The following is an 11,570-nucleotide window of genomic DNA, read 5'->3' on the forward strand; positions in this document are numbered from 1 at the left end:
ACACCTAGTAAGCAACTTGAAAGCTCTAGCATGACTTATGAAGAAGAGGAAGAAATGCAACATGATATATCAAAATTACGAGACCAAGTACAATAAATGTAACTCGCACAAAAAGTAACAGAATCTAAGATGGATGGTTTAAAGAAAGATGTAGAAGCTAAGATGAATGACGTGAAAGCTAAGATGGACGATTTGAAGATAGATTTGAAGACAGGCATGACAGATTTGAAGACAGATTTGAAAAATTTTCTACAAGAAATACTTACTAATGGTGAAAGGGTAGTAAAGGAAACTCATGATGAGAACAAAAGAAATGTTAATCATGATTTCATAGACTCTAATGTTGGATCGAAGACCCACCATATTCCAAAAATTGATATGAGGAAGTTTGATGGCAAGGATCCCGCAACATGGATATTACAGATGGAGCAATTTTTCGATCTCAATAATTTGCAAAACACACAAAAGGTACGTATTGCAACTTTATATTTGGAACCAAATCAGTTTGTATGGTATCAATGGCTTTGCTCTCGTAAACAAATTATCACTTGGGAAATTTTTACAGAAGAATTGATAGCACATTATGAGGATACAAAAAGCAACACTTTTTTTAGCCAATTGATAAGTCTCAAACAAAAGGGTTCAATAATGGAGCACATTGAGGAGTTCCAAAAATTGAACATAAGGGTAAAAAATATTCCAGAGGAGCATAGGATTGATGTATTCATAGGGACTTTAAAGGATAATATCCAACATAATGTTTGCCTTTGGGAACCTGATTCATTAGAGAAGGCATTCAGGTTAGCAAGAAAAATGGAAAGCAAAATTATGGCAACCAGGAAGCATACCACTCACAACTATAAAGATGGAAGTGTTGTTGCCCCTAGGCTTCCACAACCTATAAGGTTGACACCACAACAATTGGAAGAAAAAAGAGCAAAAGGGCTTTGTTACAGTTGTGATAGCAAATACACTAAAGGTCATAAGTGTGCTGAGAAGAAATTATTCTACATAGATTGTGAAGAGGAAGAAGAAAAGGAGCAAGAAAGGTCAAAAGAAGAGGATATACTCCAGGAACAAAGCCTAGATAAAAAAGAAATGAATCTGACCATATCTTGTAATGCATTGGCTGGAATTACCACTCCTCAAACCATCAAGATAGAAAGACAAATCAAGAAGAGAAAGGTAATAGTGTTGATTGATTCAGGAAGTACCCACAATTTTATTCATTGTAAGATAGCAAAAAAATTGAATTGTTTTCTATATCCAACACCACAGTGTCAAGTGATGGTTGCAAATGGAGGAAAGATAAATTGCTCTGGAAAGTGACATAATATCAAGCTATCCATGGGAGAACATGTATTGACTAGCCCAATGCTTTCCATTCCAATGGGAGGTGTTGATGTTGTACTAGGAGTCCAATGGCTACAATCCTTGGGTACAATAGCTTTTAATTTTCAAGAACTTTTCATGAAATTTTCTGCGGAAGGAAAGGAAGCTGAATTAAGGGGTATTGCAGGGAAACCAGGAAAGATAATAAGCTCTAATGATATGACAAAGCTTCTAAAAAAGGAACAAAGAGGTGTAATTGCACAATTATGTTCGCTAGATGTTTCCACATCAAAATCATCTATTTCTCTAGATCTCCAAAAAGCCTTGGACACTCATTCCAAGGTATTTGAGACTCCCAAAGGTCTCCCACCTATTCGTGATCATGATCATGCTATTCATTTGATTCCAGGAAGTGTTCCTCCAAACATCAGGCCATACAGATATCCCTATGCCCAAAAGAGTGAAATTGAACATATGGTTGCAGAAATGCTAGAGGCTGGTATAATTCAACCTAGTCAAAGTTCTTTCTCTACTCCAGTAGTATTGGTGCATAAGAAGGATGGATCATGGCGCATGTGTCCGGATTATAGGGAGCTCAACAAGCTCACTATTAAAGATAAGTTTCCCATTCTTGTCATTGATGAATTACTGGATGAATTTCATGGATCAATTTACTTCACCAAGTTGGATCTTCGTTCAGGATATCATCAAATCAGAATGAAGACTAAAGACATTCCGAAAAAAACATTTAGAACTCATGAGGGTCATTATGAATTTTTGGTCATGCATTTTGGCCTTACCAACACACCTTCTACATTTCAAGGTTTGATGAATTCCATTTTCAAACCCTTCCTTAGAAAATTTGTGTTAGTATTTTTTGATGATATACTAATCTACAGCAAGTCTTGGAAGGATCATGTTGAACATGTTGATAGGGTGCCACAACTATTGGAGGAGAAACAATTATATGCAAAAAGATCCAAATGTTTCTTTGGAGTACAAGAGGTGGAATATCTGGGTCATATTGTATCTCATGAAGGAGTTAAGGTAGACCCTAGCAAAATTAAAGCCATTAAGGAATGGAAAATCCCCACATCCATAAAGCATCTGTAAGGATTTCTCAGGTTGACAGGGTATTATCGCAAGTTTGTTAAGAATTATGGGAGAATAACAACACCTCTAACAACATTATTGAAGAAAGATGTATTTTCATGGACTCCAGAAGCAACAACGGAGTTTGAACATCTTAAAGAGGGAATGTGCCAAGCACTAGTTTTAGCTACACTAGACTTCACAAAAAACTTTATTGTGGAATGTGATTCTTCAGGAAATGGAATTGGTGCTGTTTTAATGCAAGATGAAAGGCCCATTGATTTTGAAAGTTGTCCAATCAAGGGAAAGTTTTTACACAAGCTATTTATGAGAAGGAAATGTTGGCAATACTACATGCACTTAAGAAATGGTGACCCTACCTAATGGGAAGACACTTCAAGGTAAAAACAAATCATGATAGCCTTAAATACTTTTTAGAACAAAGATTTTCCTCTGAAGAGAAACAAAAGTGGGTCACAAAGATGTTGGGTTATGACTTTGAAATCATATACAAAAAAGGGAAGCAAAATGTGGTGGCAGATGCACTCTCAAGAAAGGATGAGGATGTGGAAGCATTGTTGTGCGCCATTTCTATTATCCAACCAGATTGGATAAACAAAGAAAGGGAGGAATAGAAGAATGATGAAGAAGTGTGGGCACTTATTCGAAAGTTACAACAAGATTCCAGTACATCTGATACATTTAGCTGGCAAAATGATTCATTATGGTACAAAGATCGCTTATACCTTTGTAAGAATTCCCAACTCAAACAAAAGATTCTTATGGAATTGCACACTTCTCCCTTAGGAGGGCACTTAGGATTTTTAAAAACTTACCACAGGGTTAAGAAGGAATTTTTTTGGGATGGCCTTAAATCGGATATTCAAAAGTTTGTGGCGAAATGTTTGGTTTTCCAACAAAATAAAGTTGAAACAATTAAGACCCCGGGTCTATACAACCTTTATCCATTCCAAGCCAACGTTGGGAGGAGGTTTCAATGGATTTTATCACAGGTTTACCTAAGTCTAAAGGAAAGAGTGTCATCATGGTGGTAGTTGACAGAATTACCAAGTATGCACACTTTTGTGCATTATCACATCCATTTAAAGCCAATACAGTTTCTACTGCATTTATGGAAACAATTCAAAAGCTACATGGAAACCCAAAGATTATTGTAAGTGACAGAGATCCCATTTTCACTGGAAATTTTTGGACAAAATTATTTTCTTGTCTTGGTACTCAGTTAGCTCATAGCTCATATTATCATCCTCAATCTAATGGGCAACCTGAGATAGTAAACAAATGTTTGGAAGGATATCTTTTTTGCTTTGTATCTGATAAACAGACACAATGGGTCAAATGGTTGCCTCTGGCTGAATGGTGGTATAGCACTTCCTTCCATACAGCAACAAAAATGACCCCATTTATGGCACTTTATCGATATCAGCCACCATCCATCACATCATATTTAAGAGAAAATTCTAAGGTTCAAGCAGTGGAACATCACATCGAGCATCAACAACAAGTCCTCCAACTCTTAAAGGATAACCTCGTGTTGGCACAAAATAGAATGAAACAACAGGCAAATCAACATTGCAGCGAAATAAGTTTTGATGTAGGTGATTGGGTATTCCTACTGCTACAACCATATAAACAAATGTCCCTCAAGCAAGCTAAGAAGGATAATAAATTATCACCAAAGTATTATGGTCCGTACAAGGTGTTGCAAAATATTGGAACTATGGAATACAAATTGGAGCTTCTTGCAGCTTCTCGAGTGCACCTAGTTTTCAATGTTTCATGTTTAAAGAAGTTTATAGGCGACAAGCTCCCAGTTCAAACAATAGTGCCAGAACTTGACAAGGAAGGGAAAATTATATTGGAACCGGAAGCAATCACAGAAACAAGAACTCGACAGCTATGAAATCGATCAATTTCGGAGTATCTCATCAAGTGGAAGAACTTATCCGCTAAAGATTCCACATGGGAGGATGAGAATTTTATACAGAAGCATTCAAAACTACTCAAGCGTTGAGGACAACACTTTTTTGAAGGAGAGGGGCATGTTAGGTCCCTATAATACTAGTGATTACCCCATTAATATTGTAGTTGTATCCCTAATTAATATTGTTGTGCCCCTATTGTCCCCATATTGTTATCACTCTACCCCATAGAATCTCTCTATTGTTATTTTTGTGCTTTTATATTATTATTGTTAGTTCGGCTGGGTTATATTGTGACTCCTTAGACTCCTATATATAGAAAGGAGGTTTTGTCATGTGAATCATAAAAGAATCATTCATTTGTGTAATGTAAAGGAGGTTGCCCCCTCGAAGAGGCTGAATTCTAAGGCGTTGATCTATCTTTTCTATCTTTTTGTGAGTTGGTTTCATAACACAATTCAATCTCATAAGCATTCACTAAAAACATCCTCAACAGTTTACAATGTCTAATCTTTTTCAACTTCAACTTATTGTATTTACACTTGGGTAACCTTTCCTCCCTTAAATGTGCTAAAGCTAGATCCCCAACATCAAAATTTACCTCTCTTCGTCTGAATCCTTTATTCATTTGGCTATTTAAATTTAGAAAGAACCAAAATGGGTTTTTTTTTACAGTGTTGGATCCATTGGAGACATTAGTTTTGTTGTTTGAGATTTGTAGATCCATGTAAACACACTTTTGAGCACTTAATGAAAGAGGCCCTGAATTGGAAGTTGGATTAGGAGATGTAGCCCAGGAGAGGGGTGAAATCCTCTATCATTTTTTTGTATTGTGTTTCACATATGGTTATTTGTCTTTGTTTAGCAGTAAAATTTGGTTAAAATTCACTTGTTTTATGTATTTGGTAAATTGATCTTCTACCCAAAACACATGTAATTTTCACTTGCAAATTGTTAAAAATCTTCAAATTTACATATTTAGATCATGTTGGTACCAGAGCACAGGTTATTATGAAGATTTGATTTGTTTGCAAGTGTTTTTATGATGCTTATAAGGTTGAAGCTCAAAAGAGGAGAATGATAACTTGTGGAGCCAAGATCTCAAATAGTTTCAAGGAGAAAAAACATGTCTCAACCTTCAATGGTCATGGCACATGAAGGTCCTGAAGGGACGTCTGAGGATGAGAAAACTTTCAAAAAATAATTCCTTGAGATAGATGAGATGGTTAAGGTTCTTTATGAGGAGAGGAATTTCATATTGTATGGAGAGAGCTCAAAGCCTCCAAAAGGAGATGGAGGAAAAGGAGGCAAGCCTCCAAAAGGGAATTCAGGGAATGGTGACAAACCACCACCTTCACCTCCATCCTCATCCTCATCTTCAACCTCTTATACCCTTTCGTAAACACCTCCAAATTCCCCAAGGGGTCATGGTAAAACTCCTTTGTTCAAGTTTGATATTAAGTTTGAATTGTCTATGTACAATGGAGAGGTAGATGCTGAGAAATCAAATAATTGGGTTCATGATAAGGGCCTCTATTGTGGTATGTATAAAGATAAACTAAGTGATAATGATCTGAATATGTAAACTTGAATATTTTTAAAAATTTTCAAATGAAAATTATATGTGTCTTGGGTAGAGGATCAATTTTACTAAATAGATAAAATAGGTGAATTTCACCAAATTTTACAGCCAAATAGAAACAAAATAATCATAACTAAAACACTCAATACAAAAAATGATAAAGGAGTTCACCCCTCTCGTGGGCTACATCTCTTGGTCCAACTTCCAATGTAGGGCCTATTTCATTAAGTGTTCAAAAGTGTGTTTACATAATTTTACATAGCCCAAAAAACAAAACAGATATCTCAAATGGATCCATCATTGTCAAAAACCCCCATTTTGGTTATTTTTCCACCTCACTTGGCCAAAAATTGAGTAAGTTATGCCTATTTCAAGTTTTTTCTCAATTTTACAGCTAATCGTCCTCCAATTCAGCCTAAACTTGTCTTGAGCACCCCAAACCTGGAATCGATGCAGAATTATGGCTTATAATCCCACCCAAAGTATGAAATTGTAGAACGGTTAGTCCGCTCACTAAACCCATAGTTTCGAATCTTGGTCACATGCCATGCATATGACCGGGTTTAGGGCCGAGATTCTAGGGCCTATGTGCTAACAGTTTTAGTCTTCTGGTTGGTGCACGCTCCTAGTCATATAGGGTCCTAGTGACCTTGGGATGGCCCCCTTTATTTGTGCACTCCCGCTTCTGTGGCCCTCATATGGACTTGGGGATGGCCCCTCCGCATTCTTCCGCACTCTTGGTCACATGGCCACCTTGTGACCTAGGGTTGGCCCCCTTACCCTCTGCCTTTGATTTTGACTTGGGCTTTAATTATGTGTTAGCTTCAAGGCTATGGCCATGGGCTAGGCTAACGCCTCGCCCCTTGTCAATTACGACTACCTCTCATGGAAACGGTCATAGATGAATGATTTACTTAACGCAGTTGAATCCCAAAAATGATATCTAATATAATGCACTATGGAAACCCCCAATACTTAATTCAAAAGAGTGAAGAGAACTTTACTTGAATGGTTTATGAGGCACAATACTTGCTAAGGTTTTGCAAAAGGGGTAGTAAGCTAAGTGGGTTTGATTGTGGGGAAAACTCCACAGTGAAGTGCGCTTGAGTCAGAGGCGATCTGAGATGGGTGACAACCTAGGAAGTCCTGGGTGCTAGGTGCAAGCCCCGGAAGTGATGATTGACACTATGTGATTCATTTCACTTCTTCACCCCACACTTATTCAAAAATCATGAGGATTGACGCTATGTGATTTATTTCACTAGTTTCAATCTCACTTCTTCACCCATGTGAGCATCACCCGATGCAATGAGTGTTAAGTGGACTATTCAAAAATCATGTGGATTGACACTATGTGATTCATTTCACTAGTATGAGTGTTAAGTGGACTATTAAAAAATCATGAGGATTGACGCTATGTGATTCATTTCAATAGTTTCAATCCCACTTCTTCACCCCTGTGAGCATCACTTGATGCAATGAGTGTTAAGTAGAATATTCAAAAATCATGAGGATTGACGCTATCTGATTCATTTCACTAGTTTCAATCCCACTTCTTCACCCCTGTGCTGATGCAATGAGTAGCTAGCTCACACCCGATGCAATGAGTGTTAAGTGGACTATTCAAAAATCATGAGGATTGACGCTATGTGATTCATGATGCAATGAGTGCTAGCTCACACCCGATGCAATGAGTGTTAAGTGGACTATTCAAAAATCACGAGGATTGACGCTATCTGATTCATTTCACTAGTTTCAATCCCACTTCTTCACCCCTGTGCCGATGCAATGAGTGCTAGCTCACACCCGATGCAATGAGTGTTAAGTGGACTATTCAAAATCATGAGAATTGACGCTATGTGATTCATGTCACTAGTTTCAATCCCACTTCTTCACCCCTGTGAACATCACCCAATGCAATGAGTGCTAAGTGGAATATTAAAAAATCATGAGGATTGACGCTATGTGATTCATTTCACTAGTTTCAATCCCACTTCTTCACCCCTGTGAGCATCACCCGATGCAATGAGTGCTAAGTGGACTATTCAAAAATCATGAGGATTGACGCTATGTGATTCATTTCACTAGTTTCAAAATGAGTGTTAAGTGGACTATTCAAAAATCATAAAGATTGATGCTATGTGATTCATTTCACTAGTTTCAATCCCACTTCTTCACCCTTGTGAGCATCACGCGATGCAATGAGTGTTAAATAGACTATTCAAAAATCATAAGAAATTAGTTACGAAATAATCATAAATAAATGACTTACTTAACATTAAATTTGTTTATATATTAAAAATATAATTTAATAATTAAAAATGCATTTTTATTAAAACAAAAATACAAACATAAAACAACAATCAAACTACAATGAAATAATAAACAAAATTATAAAAAAATAAATATACTTAAAAATGGCCATTATTTGACAAAGGCAGCGCTCCCATTTTTAAACCCTGTACACAGCTAAAAGACGAATGCTGCCAGCTTTTTGAGACCTCACTCACTCACATTTTAACTCAACACGGTTTTTACGGTTCAGATTTCGAAAGTTGCTAAAATTACCAACAGGATCAGGACGAAAGGACCGTTCGAAATAAAGCACGGGGCAACTCTTGTCATATTTCAAAAAGCTTTTGGTGATCCTGTGTTTTCTGAAAAATATATACCGGTATACAAATTTGTATATATGAAAAATATACCGGTATACAAATTTGTATATATGAAAAATATATTAATATCAACGTGACCCTCACTTCAAAGAAAGTTGCTTGGAAAGAGGTTTAGCATAAACTTCAGTGTATACTGATTTTTAATTTGAATTTTCATGATACAGTTCATGCAGAGAACCTCGCCCATAAATGAAAAATTAATGAAGGCATGCTCGTTTATAAATTTGCTACAATGGCAGAGCTAATACTACAGTCACATTCGTTGTTTCTTATACTGTGAACCCAATCAAAAAGCAAATAGCTAGAATTCCTAAATTTTTCCATGAGTTGTATTCATCAACTCAAAGTCTCTATTACTCCAACAACCAAAAATTCCAATGTGTTTGTTAGATATTTCAATTTTTTTAATGATTTATATGATGTTTTTTAACGAATTTTTTTTTAATATTTATATTTTTTTTAATAATTTATATGATATATTTTAACCAATTTTTTTTTATATTTACATTAAAAAACTTATTTTAATTTTTTTAGACCATTGAGATTTAATCTCACAATCAAACCCATTTTTTGTGTGTTATTACCTTGCTGCAACCGGAAATAATAAATGTATAAACTAGTAAATATTAATTACCCACATAAACCGACATGCCTACCATGCAAAGCTACGGGATAAGAGAAGGATCCTATTTAACTAAAACGATAAATATATTTTAAAGTATAATTATTGGATACCTGAAAAGCCAGAATGATTAATTATCATCGAAAATAACAGAAATTATTCAATGGCTTACCTATAGTCTCAACAATATTGTCTTAGTCATTGACACTGATTATGGACAAAACGCGTATCTCACTGCCGTAATATTCCATGGATACATTTGAATTTAAAAGCAAAAACCCCAACAACATACCATGTTTATGATAAATTTTGGATTTGGAACTAATAAAATTTAAAAAACTATAGTGGGCATTATTCTTAATTTGTATAAGCATTAAACAAGCTGAGCAAATATGAAGAGGCACTACTAAACAAAAAATCGCCGGTTGATAATTAGATGCAGTTTTTCTTACATGATGCAACTAATAAATAATCAATTATACTTTTCAAAGTAACCAAAAATGCTAAAATTTTATTTTATATTGACATAATAAATAATCAATTATACTTTTCAAAGTAACCAAAAATGCTAAAATTTTATTTTATATTGACATCATTGCAGTGCGGACTGCAATGAGGGAACTTTTTCTTTGCTGTGTAAATATCTGATTTTCTGTATGATATAAGAAATATATTCTAATAAAAGAATAAGATGCAATTAGTTTGCAAGAAGCCAGTCTGATCAGCTAAGACGAGTTACCATGGTCATCTCTTATGGCATTACATTTAATCCCCAAACAGTGAATGCATAATCAAAAGAGAAAACAAGAACCAAAAAAATGTTCAATCTTCAGCATAAATGGAAATAGTTTGCATATTTTACTTTTTTCGTTTTTTCATGTCTTTAGGCCGAGGGTAATCCGGTTTATTGTCATGTTTTCTTCACACATATATATATATATTCTTTTCTTTTCTTTTCGTTTCATGTCATTAAGCTGAGATTAGCTCAGTTTATGGGATAGAAAAAGATCAATCTATTGGATAGAAAAAGACTAATCTAATGTGACATATTATAAAATTGTCTCTGATCTAACAATCATGGAATAAAATTTCCTCTTATAAAGCAAGGGCAAACTGTTTACATGCCATTACACCAGCAATCATAGAAGTCCTAAACAGCAATTTCATCTAATTCTAAAGGGCAAACTGTTTACATGCCATTACACCAGCAATCATAGAAGTCCTCAACAGCAATTTCATCTAATTTTAGGTTGTTATATAACCTTTAAAATCAAACGGTCAATAATAGCACTTTTCACTTTTCATTCTGGCAATAGAACAGCCATTTCAATATTAACTAAATTCTTCATAACCTGTACACATCGAACCCTTGAGTGTTTAAACATCAGAAATCTCTCTCTATACATAAACAAACACATATATATCATGATAAAACCAAAGATACATTTATGAAGTGCCAGCTTCAGCACTCTCAAAAAGCAAAAAAATGTTTACTGTTTAAGCAAACTGCTTCACTCATTTTCCCCTTTATCCCATCATTGTTTATAGTCAGGCTTTAGGTCTCTTCACACTCTTCATACAAAGCTGCGTTTAGAACACAGATACAAAAGAAATTAAAACAACACTTATCTACTAAACAGTTGTTGTATTCAACATAATGAGAAATGTATCGTGTTAAAAATATATTTCGCGAATTTGATTTTAGTTTTTGCGGAGGGGAGAAGCAGGGAGTTGTGATTTTCGCGAAGCTATTTTCGATAAACTAGGTTCGCACCGCAAGGCAGATTTCACAGAGCTATTTTTGCGCACTGCGAGACTATTTTCCAAGGTTGAATATTGCACAACCGCTCAACTATTTCAGAGACTTATGAATTATATTTGCTCACAACAAAATGAAGAAGTAGGTTTTGGAGCAAAACAATAAACTTAGTATTGAATTCTAAAACATGAAATACATTTACATGAGACTGCGGCTTGTTGAGCTTTTATGTTTCACAAAATAGGCAAAAATCTCTAATGTGTGACAACAATAGGAATTTGTTGCTAGATTAGCTCCAGGTAGTTGGAAAGAGTTAATGTATCCTATATTTGATGTGAGAGGATTTATGAGGCAGTTAGATTCTCCTAGCTATAAAACAGGTATCCATATGGATTGTTTTTGTGTGAGAGTTTGTGAGGAAAATATTATTTTGTAATCTCCTGTTTGATAATAAAGAATTGTCGATGCCTATGTTTGGTGGATGTAGCCCAGATTGGTTGGGTGAACCACGTTAATCTGCTGTGTCTCCTGTGCATGATTTTATTTGCTGTGTATATTGTTTATT

This window comes from Pinus tabuliformis, chromosome X (assembly GCF_031772625.1).
Source record: "Pinus tabuliformis cultivar Carrire ecotype Pingquan chromosome X, CPIR1, whole genome shotgun sequence".
In the NCBI taxonomy this organism is placed as follows: Eukaryota; Viridiplantae; Streptophyta; class Pinopsida; order Pinales; family Pinaceae; genus Pinus; species Pinus tabuliformis.